This window comes from Sander lucioperca, chromosome 16, assembly GCF_008315115.2.
Source record: "Sander lucioperca isolate FBNREF2018 chromosome 16, SLUC_FBN_1.2, whole genome shotgun sequence".
Taxonomy (NCBI): Eukaryota; Metazoa; Chordata; class Actinopteri; order Perciformes; family Percidae; genus Sander; species Sander lucioperca.
The window spans coordinates 28,809,684-28,827,115 of record NC_050188.1 but is presented as its reverse complement, the minus strand read 5'-3'; the positions used below and the strand labels follow the sequence as shown (position 1 = coordinate 28,827,115).

The window sequence follows — 17,432 nt, the reverse complement described above, 5'->3', positions numbered from 1 at the left end:
TAAATGTTTTTTATGGCTGTCTGTGATTATACTTCAGGGTTTTTCCTTGCTCAGAATTTGTCTTTGCGGGAACACACAAAGCAGGGGGGGAGAGGGGGTCTGGGGGTCCTCCCCCAGGAAATTCTGAGGGTAAATGACTTCAATTCCTGCATTCTGATACATTTTTAGGCACCAATTTATGGTAAAAATGTCAATATTTATTGCAAGGAAATCACAAAATTCTGGTGGCAGGTAACAATTCAAAATACAAAATATAATGGAACATTATTATATTCAGTAGTCCAGTAAGGAGGCTTTCACATCCAGGACATGGGCCGGATACAACAACACTTGACCCTAAAGTCCAGTTGTTTGTTGGATTGACTTAGGCTACTTAATCAGTGATGTTGAATATAGCCTTGAGTGTAACGGACCACCACAGTTCATACATACATGTGAACCGCGGATTAATTGCAGAGTTTAATCTACATAGTGTAAAACTACTACGTGAATGGGGCACAGCAGAAAGACAGAGCAGAGCGATGCTGCTTGTTCAGGGTTTTCATGTGTACTCCTATAGGCCTACACTTTGCATCAGGCGTTAAAACCAACTGTACCGAATTAGACTACTATTTAACACGAGACGTTTTTAACCGCTAATGAAACTGTCTCAATTTAATACTGATGCCGTCAGACGGCCGCGTGGACAGACAGCAGTCGGAGTTCCGGTAGAGCTCTGCGCCGGTCAGCATGATCACCGGGAGGGTCCAGCCTGAACCCTGCAAACAGAGATCCCGTTTGAAGGTGACATGATTGATTTTGACTGAACGTCTCAATTTAAGTAACCTCTGATCGGGTCGTAGCAAATTAAGTAGCTACACTAAGTTTAAGATTAGGTGTTGGTCATTCTCAACACCTTTCTACCCCCCCCCCCCCCCCCACACACACACACACACACACACACACACTTATCAACTCTGGACTCTGTGCTGCTGCCAGCCTGTGTAACGTACGTTACTCACCATCGATCGACTGTTAGCTTCAGCTGGCTAACGTTAGCTGTCAACCTCCCTACTAGCTAGTGATCTAGCGAGGATTAGCCCTTCAGAACGCAGTGGACTTCAGTGGACTCTCCATCCAGTATCCCGACTTCGTCTACCACAACTGCCGGACTCTTTCAAATACATGTACTCCCTGTCTCCGCCGATCACTTGGTAGCGTTGGTCAGCTGTCAGCTTACGCCAGCTAGCTTCTGTTAGCTTCGACCGACTGACGGCTCGCCCAGCACATCTTTTCGCTGTAGAGCTCTTTTAGCCATGTTTCCCGGCTCAACACTAAGTTAGTGTGGGCCACTACCTTTCTGCACTGCCGAAAATGGTGCTCCTAAAATATTCCTCACTGCAACTTCTCAACGTCATCTGCTACGTCGCTTCAACTTGCATTGCCAACATAAAATAAAAATATTGTCCCGTTGTCGGCTTCAGCTAAGAAGATAGTTCGCCCCCACACGTCCAAAATTCTTATTCAAATAACCTTCCGCAACGATTGCAGGCTCTTTGGTGAAGCTCTGCTTTGAATGAAGTTACATCGTGACAAATTAATGGACCACTTGCGGAGTGATATGAAGACATGAGTCAGAGTATGTTTACCAATACCCCCGACCTGTGCCTTGCGACACCACAGATTTGCATGATTTACGAGAGCTTCATTTTCAGGTCAGAAAAACCGGATTTCCGGAATTATCCCTGAGATGGGAAACTCTGAGTTTTCAGTTTCAGGCAGCATGAATGGAGCCATGATACTACGATTCACCATGGTAACAACCACAAACAAACTGGTGGGCAGAAATACTGCACAAGTTATTTGTTGTTATTTGCACAAGTTTGAACATGTATTTAGTTAAAAAAAGCAACACAGCAGCTGCTTTAAAAGAGAGAATTTGCGTGGGAGAAAATTGCTGCTAGAGTAAATGCGTTAGTTCCAATATAGTGTATATCATATTTAATCATAAGTATAATATTACTGGTGAAATGGTATTGAACCTATAATCTATAAAAGTCCTAGGCCTACTAATCCCATTCTGAGGCTGCAGCACCATCATTAACAGAATTATAATTCATAATCTTATATTTCAAAGGGTTTACATCATTCACCTGCAGTACTGGGGAACTCCTTTTTAATGGCTCTCACTGGTTTGTGTCCAGGGGACACTACACAAACGTTTAAAAAATGTTTCAGAGTGAGTCACACTCTTCTGACGGCGCTTTGCTACAGTGGCTTTACTAATATGCTCCGCATCACTTATGTTGTAAAGAAAACTGTTGTTTGCAAAAAAATGTAATGTGACACAAATAATCTGCTGGGATGTAGAGCATGTCCACGATGGGTGACATTAGTGATATGAGGATGATAAGGTTATGTAGGCTACATAACTGATAGACTGGGAAGAAAAAAACGGTACCACTCAAATAGGTATTTATCTGGAAATTAAAATGCGTCGGGGCCTCAATATCATCTCCTGACGTATGTTTAACTCCCTGCAAAGTAATACAGCTTCTACATCACCGGGATCGTCGACAAAAGGACATTGCATGTTTTGAGAAAAAAAAAACGTTTTATAATCTGCCTAACATGGTTAATAAACCAACCCTGTTTTTTTATTCATGCCGATAACAAACTGCGCTAAAATGCGCCTGATACAGACTGCAATTATGAATGATGAAATGAAAGAGAGCTGTGTCAGAGGGAGGAGACTGAAAGAAGAAAACCTGTTCCCGACTAGGTTAGGTTCACAGAGTCCGAGGTTAGGTTACTCTCTTTCTGAAACGGAAAACCCAGAATTACCCTCATCTCAGGGTTAACAAACTCAGAGTTTTCACTAAACCTGCTTTCTGAAATGGACCTGTCATTCGGTACCTCCATTAGCTGTATGTGGGTTTGTGAACTCCTTTGCTGCCTCCTTCTTAGCCTCTGCTGGGCTCCCTCTTGCTCTGGGCTATCCTTTTCTCAGCCATCTGATGCACGAGTCTTCAACTTCACCCAGGCTATTCAGACCGTAAAGCAGGTTCTCAGGCTGGCTGTGGGAGAGCTGTCTGGTCTGTTGATCCTTGTCAAACTGAACACAGAATGAGAGCCATAACATGGGTGAGAAAGATGTGGTAAGGTACAGATGATAACGTGTGATACTGTAGGGTGAACATCTATTTACTTTAGCTTTCTTTATCTTCTTGATCTTCTTATCTTGGTATTCTTTCTTCCATCTTGCCTAAACAAGGATTAAAGAATTAGGGTGAGATTTGAACATTACTGTAACAGTAGTATACATAGATTTATTTGTGGAGGCTTGCCAGCATTGACCACCAGGTATTTATTTATTTTGATTTACAGCAAAAATTAAACTTAAAATACATATTTAATTACAGACTGAGTGCAATTGTGCAAACACTTATAAATAGAGCAGGTAGCCTATATCTTATTTCTGAGTTTGTTCAATTCCCTGTCCATTTATTTTTATGTGGAAAGCGGGAATGGAAATATTCTCTCTGGAAAGACAGAATGGTAATGTTAAGTTGGACACACTGAATCATGAGTGAAAATAACGATCACGTTCAAATTAAGATGTTGTGGTCCACAAAGCAGACGCTCCGTTTAATGTCAAGTTGTAACTTGTTGTTGTTACAACGTGTGGTTCACTGTTCATAAAGTAGAACCAACGTAAAGTTAGTCAGCTGAGATAGCTTATGTAAACTTGAGACATAACCTAGCTAGGTGGTAACGTTAAACGGCGGGTTACCGGTTAGTTAACAGTAATGTTAACTACTAGCGTTAGGAGCAACGGAGCGTTATAACGTTTCTTTAATTACTAGTATTAGCTAGTACCCAGCAAATCAAGCTGACCTGCTAAACTGTCTGTCTAGTTAACTGTTATATATTTAGCTAGCTAGCTAAAATTACGATTGGTGCATGGTTCACATTCAAGGCTAACATTACATAAGGACAGTCTTAATGTAACGTTAGCTAACGCCAGACACACTTTGATAAGGCACATAAACGGCAAATGCTAACGTTATCCCTGCTGACATTTTAAAATTGTGAAACGTATGCAAGTGTTATCTTAACTCGTGTCCAGTTGATATCTCGTGAGGAAACTGCATGTACATAAAAAGAAAAGTATTACTTTACCTTAAGTGAAAGCTGAATGTGAATCATCGTAGAGAAGTCCTGACTCCTGCGTTACATTATTATCCACACTGTCTCTGCGTCGAGATGAGTTTGACGTTAGCACAGCCCCCCATGAAGTCAAACAATGTGCAACATTCAATTATTTGAATCTGCGCGCACTTTCCTGAAGCACATAGCCTAGACTAAAGAGACCATTTCTGTTTACATTTCTGTTTTTTCAACCATTTTAAGGTCTTACATCGCTTCACGCCCTGATTATCAATGTTCACGTTGATGCTAGAAGCCTTGGTTGAACTGTTGAGCCCTAGCATCCCTTCCCAGTCTTTCACACATTGCATGTATTGCTAAATTGAAAAAAAATATATTGCACACCAATGTAAAGCTTTATTCATACTGTGTCCTCCCTGTCTTTATTCACTGTATATTACCTCAGCCCATGAAAAACTCTTTGTTCCCTTTGACCTGTAGAAAGTGGGGAGAGGCAAAATGATTTGAAGGAGCAGTAGACTGCACAATGACCTTGCATTTTGTTGAACACTGTGACTCACTTTGGGTCTTAATATTAAGAAAAATTGTTTTAACAACAATTTTAACTTCATAAGGAAAAGAACATGTATGCTACATATTCTATTTGAAGTACACCAAATACATTAAAAAGAGGTCTGTCCTGCATGCATATTAGTTTCTGACTGTGGGGAATTGGGAAAAACAGTAAAAACGTCCCCAAATTTCTGAATTGCTTATTTTCATAACATTCACTGAGCCTTGCCTAAAACAGTTTGGAGTTTGTATTGGAAGACTCCAACGTTTTTAAAGTGGATTAACAGCCTTTTATGAAAAGCCTACTCCTTCAGTTTTGAAATGAAATCACAGATAATTTCTCAAATAAGCATAATGTTGCAGATGTCCATACTGTTTGTCGGTAGGCATGACTTTCATAGGAGGGGACACACTTTCCTATCAACGCAGGGTTGAATTAAACTGTATGAGGGTTGGAACTAGCGGAACAAGTTAGGTTAGGTGGTGTGCAAGTTAGGCAAGCAGGTACATACTGTATTTGAGGTACTGGTGTGCATTAATATTGATTTTCCACCCCTTATAAAAGTGTAGCATAGCTGTGGCACAGGCAATCCATTTAACTTATTAATGTTACACCTTAATGAAACACACATTTCCCAATATGTGCATCAATGCCTGTGTAACCATTGCAAGTCAGTGGAAATTGTAGTGTAATTTCAGAGGCAGGGGTGGTCAGATCACCGAGGTCTTGGTGAGGCATTTAAGGTACCGGACATGCATGAATATTCATTCTACCCCACATAAGAGGGAAGCTCATGCTCTGAGCTGTTTGCATGACATAGACAGGAACAAACATCAAAAGCCAGAGTGGACACAGTATGAGACATCGCCGCAGACATCAGCAAAGTAAGCAGTCAATGGAAAAAGATGTTGGGCCATGAATCTGAAATAGGCCCATGGCCTCCACGGAAGTGAAATGAGGCAAGAACATCAGATGCCCCCTAAAATATTAGGATGGTAAAGATGTAGGCTTACCCAGGCTGTAGGCTGCCTGGCTCTCTGTGTACTGTATCGTCATCCTGTAGGCCTATAGGGTTGTGGGCCTATGTGATGTGAACTGTGGCTGCACGATTCTTTTGTCAACTAATTTGCCAGACCAAAACATGATTATATATTGATGAGCATATCACAGACTTGGACTAAAATAGACATCATGTACATCCAAGGCCTGTAGTTTAGGTTGACTCTTGTCTCTTATGCATTCCCATAACTGAAGCTATGGCTTTGTTTCCACAAATATTTAACTGAAAGAATGTTTATTTTTACAAAGACAGATCTAAATACAGCATCTTTGTCACCAGTGGTGATTTGGTGCAGTAGTCCTATAGCTTTTTAAGCTTGTGTGCTGCCAAGTTGTTTTACTGTTTGTATTACCATAAATATGCTTGCAAAATATTACAGTAGTGTAGTTTCTAATATAATTACATTGATCCAACTATAATTGAGAACAATTGCTTGTGGGTTTGCTGTGGAGTTGTTGAGGCCATGCAGTGAGGGTTCATGTCAGCCTCATTCAATGCATTAAATGGGTATGGCTGGTCCTACCTGTCTCAGTACCTCTGTTAACCCCTCTTCAAATAACTGCAAAGCTAAATACAAGTCCTACTCTATTGCTAGAATTTAGTAGACTTGCATTAAGAGACACTGGCCAGGATGAAGTTTGACAGTGATTAAAACACTAACACACAGTATGAGACCACATTGAATAAGCTAAAATGGACCCCTATACATTATACCAATATTTACCCTCTGAAGAGTCTCTGATGCATATATTGGATAGTTAATTGTAAATATTGTCAAATATTTTTACAAAGTAAACACACAGTACATTAATGGGATAAGTCTGTAGATATATTGAATAGTTGCTTTTAATCACTATAAAGTATTGTTTGTATGAAGTAAACCTGATATATTAATGATTAAAGTACAGTATATTAGTTTCTTTTTAACACTATACAATATTGTTTATATAAAGTAAACCCTTATACATTTATGGGGAAAAGCCTGTAGACATAATGAAGAGTTGATTGTAACGTTTATATAAAGTAATGACTATAAAATAATGGTTCTGCTAATAAAAAATAAGTTATTATCACATATTGTTTTTTGTACAGTAGAAAACCAGTATTAAACAGGAATTTACTGTAAATTGATTGGATAATCATGTAAAATAAATGCCTAAAGCTTTTAAGATACTATTAATGGGCTGTCAAATAGGGTAATTTTACATTAATTTGACATGTAAATAACTATAAATGAATGTTTATTTAAAGTAAACAACATACATTAATGGTAAAAGTATGTAGATATATTGGAGAGTTGCTTGTAAATACTCTCAAATATTGTTTATATAAAGTAATGACTATTATTACAATGTTTCTGGAAGGTATTATCCCATTATCTTCTCTTTTTTTGTACAGTAAAAACACAGTATTAAACAGGAATTTACCGTAAATAGATTGGATAATCATAAAATAAACGCCTAAAGGAGGGTATTTGAAAGTCATTTTACATAATTTTTATGTGTTTTACTTCCAGGAATCTGTATTTTAACAGGGAGTTCTTGTGGATGGATTGAATAATCGTGTGAATTTACCAAAGAAAACCGTATGAAAACAGCAGTTTTCATTTAAATTATGTAATTTTAAGGTATTTTGCAATATTTTTCAGTGTTTGTACAGATTTATACATTTGTTTAACATTCTAAATATGTTTTTTGATTACAATTCTTTTTAAATCTACAGTAGTTGGACTGTGAAAATACAGAAAATGTACAGTAGATATCTGTATTTTAAAAATAAATTCTTTGTAGAATAACATAAGGTTTTTTACTGTCATTTCACGGTAAGTGTTTGGCAACTTTTGCTGCCAGACTTTTTACCGTTTTTTCACGATTGTTTTTTAACGTTTCTTTACATTAAATTTAAGGTTTAACAGTAAAAAACCAGAAAGAGGCCTCAATTTTACACACCGTAAAATTGTTTTTTTTTTGTCTTTTTACATAAAATTCAATGTAATTTAACTTTCAAGACCGTTAAGCAATGGAATTATCCTGTTAAACAACTATATTATCTCATTATATCAATTTACAGACTAAAACCTTAATTTAATGGGGGTTTTTTTAAATAAAAGTATTTTTCTGTATTTTTCTGGCATTAACACTTAATGTAGAAAAAACTGAAAAAATCCGTAAAATTATACAGTGAATTCCAGTGAAATAACTTTTTTTTTTTACAGTGTGGCCCATCCAGTTTTCTGGAGGCCCACCTACAATCAAAATCCTGGCGCCGCTAGTGCTACCCACCATACTAAGCGTAACCGCGATGTCTCTGATTGATGGCACTTGCTGTTACCATGGAAATGTTTACCCAATCAGGGAACAGCTAGAGCGATCTGCTAACATTGAAGTCTATGATCGTTTCTGTTCACAGTCTTGTACCTTTGCCTTTTATGCCATTTTCAAAATGTTATTTTGCGCCGCATCAAATGTTTATGGTGATGATTCATCTTGGAGCTGCCTGGCTTGGTTCCAGGCTTAAAACTCGCAGCGCTGTGGAATAAGGTCTGGTAATGCGAGACTACCGGACACAGACCACTCAACACACCCCTGAAACAAAACTGCTGAGGAGGAGCTCTGCCCTACACAGCCTTAACTTTAAACCATTTAGTACTGTTACAGTTCTGCCTGTCGACACTCATCCACGTCTTTTCTAGACCGTCACCAGGCCCAGACACAGGCCCAAATGTCATTTTACCTTACTTTTCCTTAGTCTGGTCCATTCATACTTTTAGCTCACTGCACAGGAAAAGATGAAGATGACTAACAGCCTAAGTGGATGCTGAAAATGTGCGTCACGTTGTCAAATATAACCTCAAATCACCATGGAAACTGAGTAACGGAGTGTATCAGTGGGCGTTTTTGCTTTGCACATACTTTCTTTTCATCTCTCTCCTTGGGTCTTGCTTCAGCAAAATATATACACACACATTTCTGAATTGATAGGAGCATCATAGTCTGAAAATATTTTGGAAACCTTTTTTTAAACATGACTGGTAAAGTTGGAATCAGATAAATGGAAGGTATTCGATATGTTGCAGCTCCATTGTCTTTGTCATACACTCTGTGTGTGCATCAAATTCAGTTATTAACCAAAGATAATTATAGCTAGTTTTGTTGCAGTGGAATGGGAAGTGATTTCAAACAAGCCATTTAAATTAAATTTATTTTAAGTTATATTGTCAGATATGATGCTGTTTACTTAGTCTACAGAGAAGGTATGTCATTTAAAGTGTACATAAAGCAGTTACTTGGCTGAATACAGGATAATAGATTGCATTTTTTTCAGTGAAAAACTCACTGATTTATAATATAATAATGAATAACGTACACTAATATATTCACTACTAATTTATTTTTACTGGGGGGAAATGCCCAATGCATTGCATTGCTTGATCTTTTGCAGTTTTCGTGATTAAAAAGGTTCTGTAGTTAACTTTTATAAAAAAAAAAAAACATTTTTGTCATATTTGCTGAAACTGTCACTACATCCTGGCAGTAGCACATGAGACAGATAATCTGTGAAAAAATCATGTTCCTCTGCCTCCTCCTGGTGCTCCTAATGGCATTTGCAAGTTTCCACCGTAGATAAACAGCCAATCAGAGCCCAGGAGTCTCTTTAATTAGTCATTGGCAAATTGCGTTAGAGACTCCTGGGCTCTGATTGGTTGTTTTCCTAATGCCATTAGGAGCACCAGAATGAGTGCTGTTTGTTGTTTTCGTAGAATGTTGACATTTTTGGAATCGGTTCTTATTTAGAACCGGGTTTCGGTTCCCAACCCGCGGCGCAGCAGCACCATGATTCTAATGGGAGAAGTAAACGTTAACCCAGATTATGGGCGATTCTTCCGCCCCATAGTCACCAGAGTAAATATTAGAGCCATTTTTTACAAGCCACATATCTCCAGGACACTAAAATTGCATTTTTCAGACAGACACATCAGGAGAAAATTAACTTTGTTTGAGACCTGTTTCTGTCTTAGGATCAAACTCTCGCAAGATCTAACGTCAGCTAACGTTCGTACTAGGGATGCACCGAATCCAGGAACCCTACGCTTGCACTATGCGCGCTACGCTGGTCGACGTAATGACGCCGCCGTTGATTAATACAACAGACACTTTATCCTTGCACTATTGGACCTATTTGCACTACCACCATGACACACACCCTCATACTGAATCACAGGATCAGTCTCTGCCCTGTCACTGTAAGCGTCTCATGCTTATACATCTCTTAGTACATTCATGTGGATTTTTTATTTTATCATGCTGTTTATGATGTATGTGTATGTTGTGTGTGATGTAATTAAGCTACTGGGACCTTGAATTTCCCCTTGGGGATCAATAAAGTATCTATCTATTTGCTGCTGTTTTCTTATGCGAGCATACAAACAGCACATCGTCAGATGTTTGTTATCTGCAGGACAACGAAGGGGAAAGGACACGGATAAGGTGTTGTTTTTTTTATACATAGGCCTATTTATGAATAATTTGAAACATGTTATGTCTGTGTATGTTTCTCAGCAGAGGCGTTTGTCCACAATAAATAAGTTTATTGTCATTGAAATATGTTCAGTGAACCAAATTCGCCTACGTCAAACGTCAGTTGTCAACAACGCGTCACCAACTGGGAAACTCGGTTAGCAAAATCTGCCCGAGTTTCCCACCTCTGATTCCCACAGGAAGGGACGTGAATGATGACGTTTTCACTCGGAAAAACGTTTTTCCGATGTCCATGTTAGGGAAGGTGTTTACGTAGGTGGACCGTTCAATGCAGTAGGCTGTGAGAAAGTGAAAATGGAACTCGTGAGCAGAAAAAATGTAGTTTGGCAGTACTTTCAGTCAAAAGAAGGTTATTCAAGTCCAGCTACATGTTCAATTTGCAATGCCGATTTGTCTTGTGGTGGCAAGGACCCTAAACAATACACAAAATCGCCGCTGTTTTTTGTTATTTTGTTTGGTATGAAACATCCAAAAGAATACAAGTTGTGCATGAAGGAATCTACAGACAGCAGCCAAAATGCAGCAACTTCAGGTACGGCAAAGGAAGGACAGTCACAGCTAAAAACTAAAAACCAGGCTGTCAGCTGTTCTCTCGGTAAATGAGTCTCCCTACAGTGGGAGCGGAGCCACCGAACGGCCGGCTGCTGCTCGTTAGCTAGCGTTAGCTTCCTAATTTCACCCACCCAACATGCCTTCATCATACACTGGTTAGCAAAAATTAGCCAAACTCATCTCATCAAACCTCATCTGGCGATAGCGATGTGCTTTCCTACGATGTGAAAAGAGCGTGTGGATTCAACATTAAGTTGTTACATTTAACTATTTTAGAGGCTGTAGACGTTGTTTACTTCATTAATGTGTTTACTGTGTTAATGGACTGAGGATGGGTGTAGGATTCGGTATTCGGTTTCGGATTTGGCAGAATCTTAACCAGTGAATTTGGTATTCGGCCGAACCCCAAAAATCTGGATTCGGTGCATCCCTATTTCATTCTATTGGCGCTGGATGAAATGCGCTTTCTTTAGTATAGAGGATCTGTGGTTAAGCCCAGTTCAGACCAAAGATTTGTGACGAGACTAGCTGAAACTTGCAACTACGCGTCGAGTCTGCAGCGTTCTGAAACCTGCCAGTTCACACAATTGAGACGAGAAGGTGTATCATCTCCAATGGAATGACTCTTTGTACTTCAGTTATTATCTTCCAACTTTCAGTCTTTTTTGTTGCTGGATATATCATTTGTTGCGTCTAAATATGAACTTGGATAAAGTTAGTGATAGTGAGATGCTTGCTACAGTTACATTTCAAGTGATGAATCAGCGAAAACTCGTTCTATTTCTCTGATTCACAGCTTTTTCCTATGCGCTCCCTCTCTTCAGTAACTCTCTAACTCGCTCCACAGTACATACTGTGCTTGTGTGCGCACATTGAGGCTCCGTCTATCTGCCATTTCGACCAGTTGACAGTTTGTAACATAGAAATAAAACGGATTATGGATAATTTTTTTTCTACAGTTTAAAGCTGACTTTACAAGATGACTTCTTTATTGGCTGTTGAAACAGGTGACGTTCCTTACGTTCTAAAACCAGCCTCTGGAGACTTGACCAGCTGAGTCGCAGCAACACCATCAGCTGGTTTGAGTCGAGCTGAGATGGGCCGGTTCAGACCGCTGAAACTTTTCCCTGCGACGTTCTAAAATGGTTTGGTCTCGTTGCCAATCTTTGGTCTAAACTGGGCTTTAGCAAAGGTCCGCAGTATGGGGCTTTTCTTAATTTATTGAAATTTAGTTTAGACAGGTAATCTCATTGAGACTCGCAGTCTCATCCTCAGGAGAGGATTGATAAAACTTGGTGGCCACCTAACGGGGATATTTGGTGGCCACAGAGTAATTTTTTGCCCCCACAGGCCATCAGCCCATGGTTAATGTCGAACCCTGCTGGTAATGGCCAACACTGCCAAAATAAGGAATACAGCCGATTATCCTTTAATGAGCGTTGTAAACTGTGTTGATGGAGAGCAGGAGGCGACAGAAGTGAGCTTTAACCTGCTGAGACTCTGCAAATGAGTGAATGCAAATTAGAGGTAGACCGATATGGGTTTTCTCTGGCCGATGCCGATGCCGATCTTTAGAAACCAGGGTCAGCCGATGGCCGATAAATGCTGCCGATTTATTTTGGCCGATATGTGCTTGTTTTTAAACCTCTAGTTGAAAGATAAAATGTAACACTAATATACACACAGAATTTCTCAACAAAAACATTTATTGAACACTTCACCAATCTACACATGTATACTTCAATTAAAAATGTATAATGTAAAAACATACTGTATATTGTATAATGTATGAAAAATATATTAAATAAACGAAACAGGTAAGAAGAAAATAAACTTTGTCAAATAAACTTTTCAATGAAAAAATAAAGTTTAGTGCACTTAGCAGCATTTATTAAACTTCTGAGAATACAAATCTGCAAGCTTCACAGAAAGTGACATGTTATTATTAATCTCAACACTATTTCCTCCTAACTCCTGTTGAATCACATAAGACTAGGGCTATCTAAAGTCAGTTCTTGTTCACCTCGTTTGTTAGATCATTGTTCATTTGTTGAAGTGTTTTATCTGTGTTTTGGGGATCCTACTGTTAGGCTACATGTCCTGTTGACCTCATTAGGATCTTATCTGAGCAGATTTCTGTCATTCAAACAACTTTTGGTTGTAATTTAAAACTCGTCCAGCCAATTTAATAAAATTAAGGGTTTTATTTGTGCTTGAGTCCATAGATGCAGTTAATGGATACAGGCACAGAGAACTGAAGGCTCTGTTAGCAACGATTAGCTCCGTTAGCGGTTAGCTCCAGTTAGCTCCGTTATAGGAGTGGATGAGACTACCACGGACAGGGGTAACAACCAGACTCTGATAAATGACATTCGGGGAGCTTCCACAGCGGTGTGGCCGCGGTGTTTTGTACGGTTTTATTAGTACAGTTAATCCCAAGGCAAGAACACCAGCAATATGCTACTACTAACGGTAGCGTCTGAGCCTGAAGTGACTGTGCGAGACACACGGCGCAAGAATTCACGAGGGGAGGGGCTGGAGGCAGCTGGTCTGGGTGCGCTGTAAAAAATGTTGCCTATTCATGTTTTTAACACTAGGCTGCCCGCAGATGCGCCTGCCTATTAATCGGCTTGATATACTGGGATATTGGCTGATGCCGATTATGTAAAAAAAATGGCCGGCCGATTAATCGCTCGACCTCTAATGCAAATGTGACTGGCAGAGAATATGAACCAAGCAAATGTGTCCATATGCATCACACACAAATAGGACTTGATTATGTTGTGCTGTCGACGGTATAGACGGTATTATTAAAACAATAATTTGTGCGTTATATTTCCCCCAGATGAGTTCCACGTATAAGTGCACCCATGCTTGTGTGGACAAGTGTGTTAAAGAGTGCTACAGCCGGAGCACGGAGGGAGGAAAAGCATTCCCATTGGAGGGCCCATTAAGTCTGATTACAAGTGATTGCCGTCTGTCGGAGAGCGAGATGGCCAGCCCTGTCCTGCCAATGAATTAATGACATAAACAAATGCTTTCCTTTCTCACCCTCATTATAATCAAACCACCTCCTGTTTGTTTTGTTTTCCTCTTCTTCCGCTGAGATCTCACCATGACCCTAAAATAACTTCCAATGATTTTTTTTTGGCAAAACACCAGACTTGAGTCCAACCCGCGAATTTTAGCTTCCCTGCACATTTTTTTTTTTTTGTCACTGTTGTTTTATTTATGACCGTTTGCCTGGGGGGCTGACACACAAAAATATATATTAACTCATTTGAGAGCCCCCCTGGTCCAAAAGGGAAAAGAAAGAAACAGATACTGGGATTTCTCGGCCATTACTGCAGCGCTGCATAGGAAGGAGGGGTGTTCTTTGGCAACTACTAGAGGTTACTTTAATTCTGCTGTGGAAGTTGCTATGTTGAGGGTCATGTTGCAAATAGGTCACATAAGCCAGATATTGGGGTATGACTACATCCTGCAATACATACTCAGCACAAAAGGCAGAACTGGTGTCTGTGCATCACTGTGACATTTATTTCCTCTACTGACTTGTAATTATAAAGAGCCAGTGAAAACATAGACAGATACCTGGGTTTTATGTGCTTTTTAATGTCATTGCCCTCACCAGTGAGAAGCTTTTAAACTTTAAAATGCCTCGGTTAAATTTTTAATACCATGGCAACACGTGTGCGAATGTTTCTAGCCTTCTTGAGGACAGCTGTTTTCATAGCTGGACTGTGGTTTTCATCTCGCTTGCTCATTATCTTGACTTTGCTCTATGTGTGTGTGTGTGTGTGTGTGCGTGTGTGCGTGTGTTTGTAGGTGTTTCTCCCGGGGAGCTCAGCAGCTCCTCAGCACTGCCTGGAGTCTTTACTTCGCCACTTCCTCTGGTAAGACCTTCATGTTGTTCAATTCCACACAGCCAAAGTCCTGTAGCCTGCAGAATGCCAATACACAAGGTTTCTCTTCACTAGACCTCCCTGCTGTGACCACACACACACACACACACACACACACACACACACACACACACACACACACACAGAAAATCCGTGTCTCTAGCAGTTGCAAGTTGTGATGTAAATTTAATGAAGTTTAAATCTTGGTACTGATCCAGGCTACATCATTATGTGCCAGACTGGTGATCAGTCTGCCTATTCTGTTTCTTGTCTTTGGGTTTGACAGCTGCCGACGGTTTTCCGTAGGGGGGTGTCATAAGGCAGGGTGATGTGGTAATATCTGCAAAAGTTTTATTTTTAAACGCTTTATAGACTTTCATGAAGAGTTTCCGAAGTTTGACAGTCTTACCTCAAGATCCATTTAGTAGCTGTGTCAACGTGTGTCGGCTTGAGCCTTCCTCAGGGTGTAGTGACACAAAGGGAACATCAGAGTGATTCTAGCATGATATGCTCATCCTGGCCTCCAGGGCCATAAAGAATGGTGGCCCAAGTGCTGCATTTTATACCATGTGTTGTGTATTGGGTTTGTGGTGTTATGCCCCTGGAGGCCAGGGTGAGCATATCATGCTCTTCAGTGCCTGGACTTGATTTTTTATGACTTTTTTGGTCATAGTTCATCAGACATTTTTGTTTATCTAATTGTCAGAAATAATAGGAAATTGAATAGATTTCTGTCAAATATGGTAACACAGACTCATTGCCTTTACTGTACGCTGACCGATCATGCTTACTGTTGTGTGTATCCCCCCCCCCCCCAAAAAAAGGCTCATTCTGAGTCAGGAAAAACCCTGAAAAATAAAATAAAACATATTAATTAGGAAAAGAATGAATTTTAAAAATCATCGCAACAAATCCAGATATGTACGTGAATGGATTTCTTTTCCCATCCCTACTACCGATGCATTACTTGGACATGCTCAGCTCTCAGTCTCCAGTGAGGGATCAAGCTCATGACTGTGCACAGTGTAACAGGAACACAGATAGCTCCTGTGTATCAGCGACCCTTTTTGACACTGGCCTGTGTGTGTGTTTTTCCCGGCAGCTAGAGAACTAAATGTAATATGATAAGTGCACCGGAGACTCCGACACAAAGTCATTCGGTTGATTCTTCTATCAGCTTAAATTCTTTAATGAAAACACCATCTGCTGTCCTTTTTTTCTGATACCAGTTGCCATGATGACGAGCCTATATCACACTGCAGTGTGATGCAGCTTCGTAAATTAAGTATTAGAGAGCTCCGGGCATATTCGCCGGCGGTATCAAGATCGACTCTTATCTGAATGCCACATCAAATAAGATGCATATTGGTCAAGGCTTTGTTGTTTGTTGACTCATGATGCAGGCAGAGGTTGGGCACAATGACTTTACCAGTTAAGGGATGGTATTTAGACCTCAGATGAGGCACTGATGCCCTTTGTGGAGTTTTGAAAACATCTATAGCTGGGGTCTTCAACGTTTTTTAAGACAAGGAGAGAAAGGCGGAGCAGGGACCCCCTACTACATATATTGTATACAAGTAAAAGTACTGTATGTAAGTATCAGGAAAATGTACTTAAAGTATTAGAAAGTAAAAGTACTCAATGCTGGAAAATCCTCCCATTGTAGAAAGTGTAAAGGATTCAAACAGTAGTGTGTTTAATAGTCTAATCATTTCAGCTGGACTTGTAGGCCGTTATATTGTTGGCTAGTTATAAGTTATAATAAAACATCAGATTTTATAAACTACATGTGTTTTGTGTGAACAAATCTTAATTTGTAAAGTAACTAGTAACTAAAGGTGTCAGATGAATGTAGTGGAGTAAAAAGTACAATATTTCTCTGAAATGTAGTGGAGTAGAACTAGAAAGTGGCGTGAAAAGAAAAGACTCAAGTAAAGTACAAGTACCTCAACATTTGTACTTAAGTACAGTACTTGAGTAAATGTACTTGGTTACATTGCACCACTGGCTAGCAGTATCGGTTATAAACTAATCTCCACAAGCTAGCAATGTTGGGCCATTAGCCGCTTGTCCATGAGTATGCACCTTTGGCGCCGTGATACGGTTGGTGGGTGTAGTTCCATAGAAAGAAAATAGTTCCTACATGAAACTACTCACAACCAGGTCTGTGGATTATCCTGAGTAACTGCGTCATGATTTCGGGAAAGAGATATTGCTGTTGGGTTTTTCAAATGGGTTTTTTGGTACTTTGAGCACCACAAACCCAGTGCCATCTAGTTCCATTATATTGAAGATCATTTTATTTATTTCAGGTTTATTTATCAGGGACAATGCACACTAATAATACATCAAAGCAAAATGTGCCAGAATTAGCCTGGAGGCTATTTTACATCCGCTGTCCCTGGACTGGTGGTAAGAGTTCACCCTAAAAAGAGATAAAACAATTAAGCTATCTAATAATACATACAGATTCGGCCCTATAAAATACAAGTTGATTATGCTAATGCTAAAAGACAACAACTTAAAAACAAGAACAGTTGGTTAAGATCAACAGAAGTACAGCTGAACTGTCAGACCAGATAACAAACAAGGCACAATAGCATAGACATACATTTTGGTGGACATGTCCAAAACAACATTGCTGGGACATTAACAAGCAACATAAGATTTGCCTA

The 17,432-nt window shown here is 39.7% G+C and overlaps 1 protein-coding gene across 3 annotated transcripts in view; it reads left to right on the top strand.

The window, feature by feature from the left end:
- Nucleotides 1-17,432, top strand: part of thrb (thyroid hormone receptor beta) — a 194,701-nt gene that overhangs the window by 100,035 nt on the left and 77,234 nt on the right. For all 3 annotated transcript variants that reach the window (XM_035993129.1, XM_035993128.1, XM_035993130.1), the window contains exon 2: nucleotides 14,681-14,748. The gene's annotated coding sequence lies outside the window, so the exon portion shown is untranslated. The remainder of the gene's footprint in view (nucleotides 1-14,680; nucleotides 14,749-17,432) is intronic.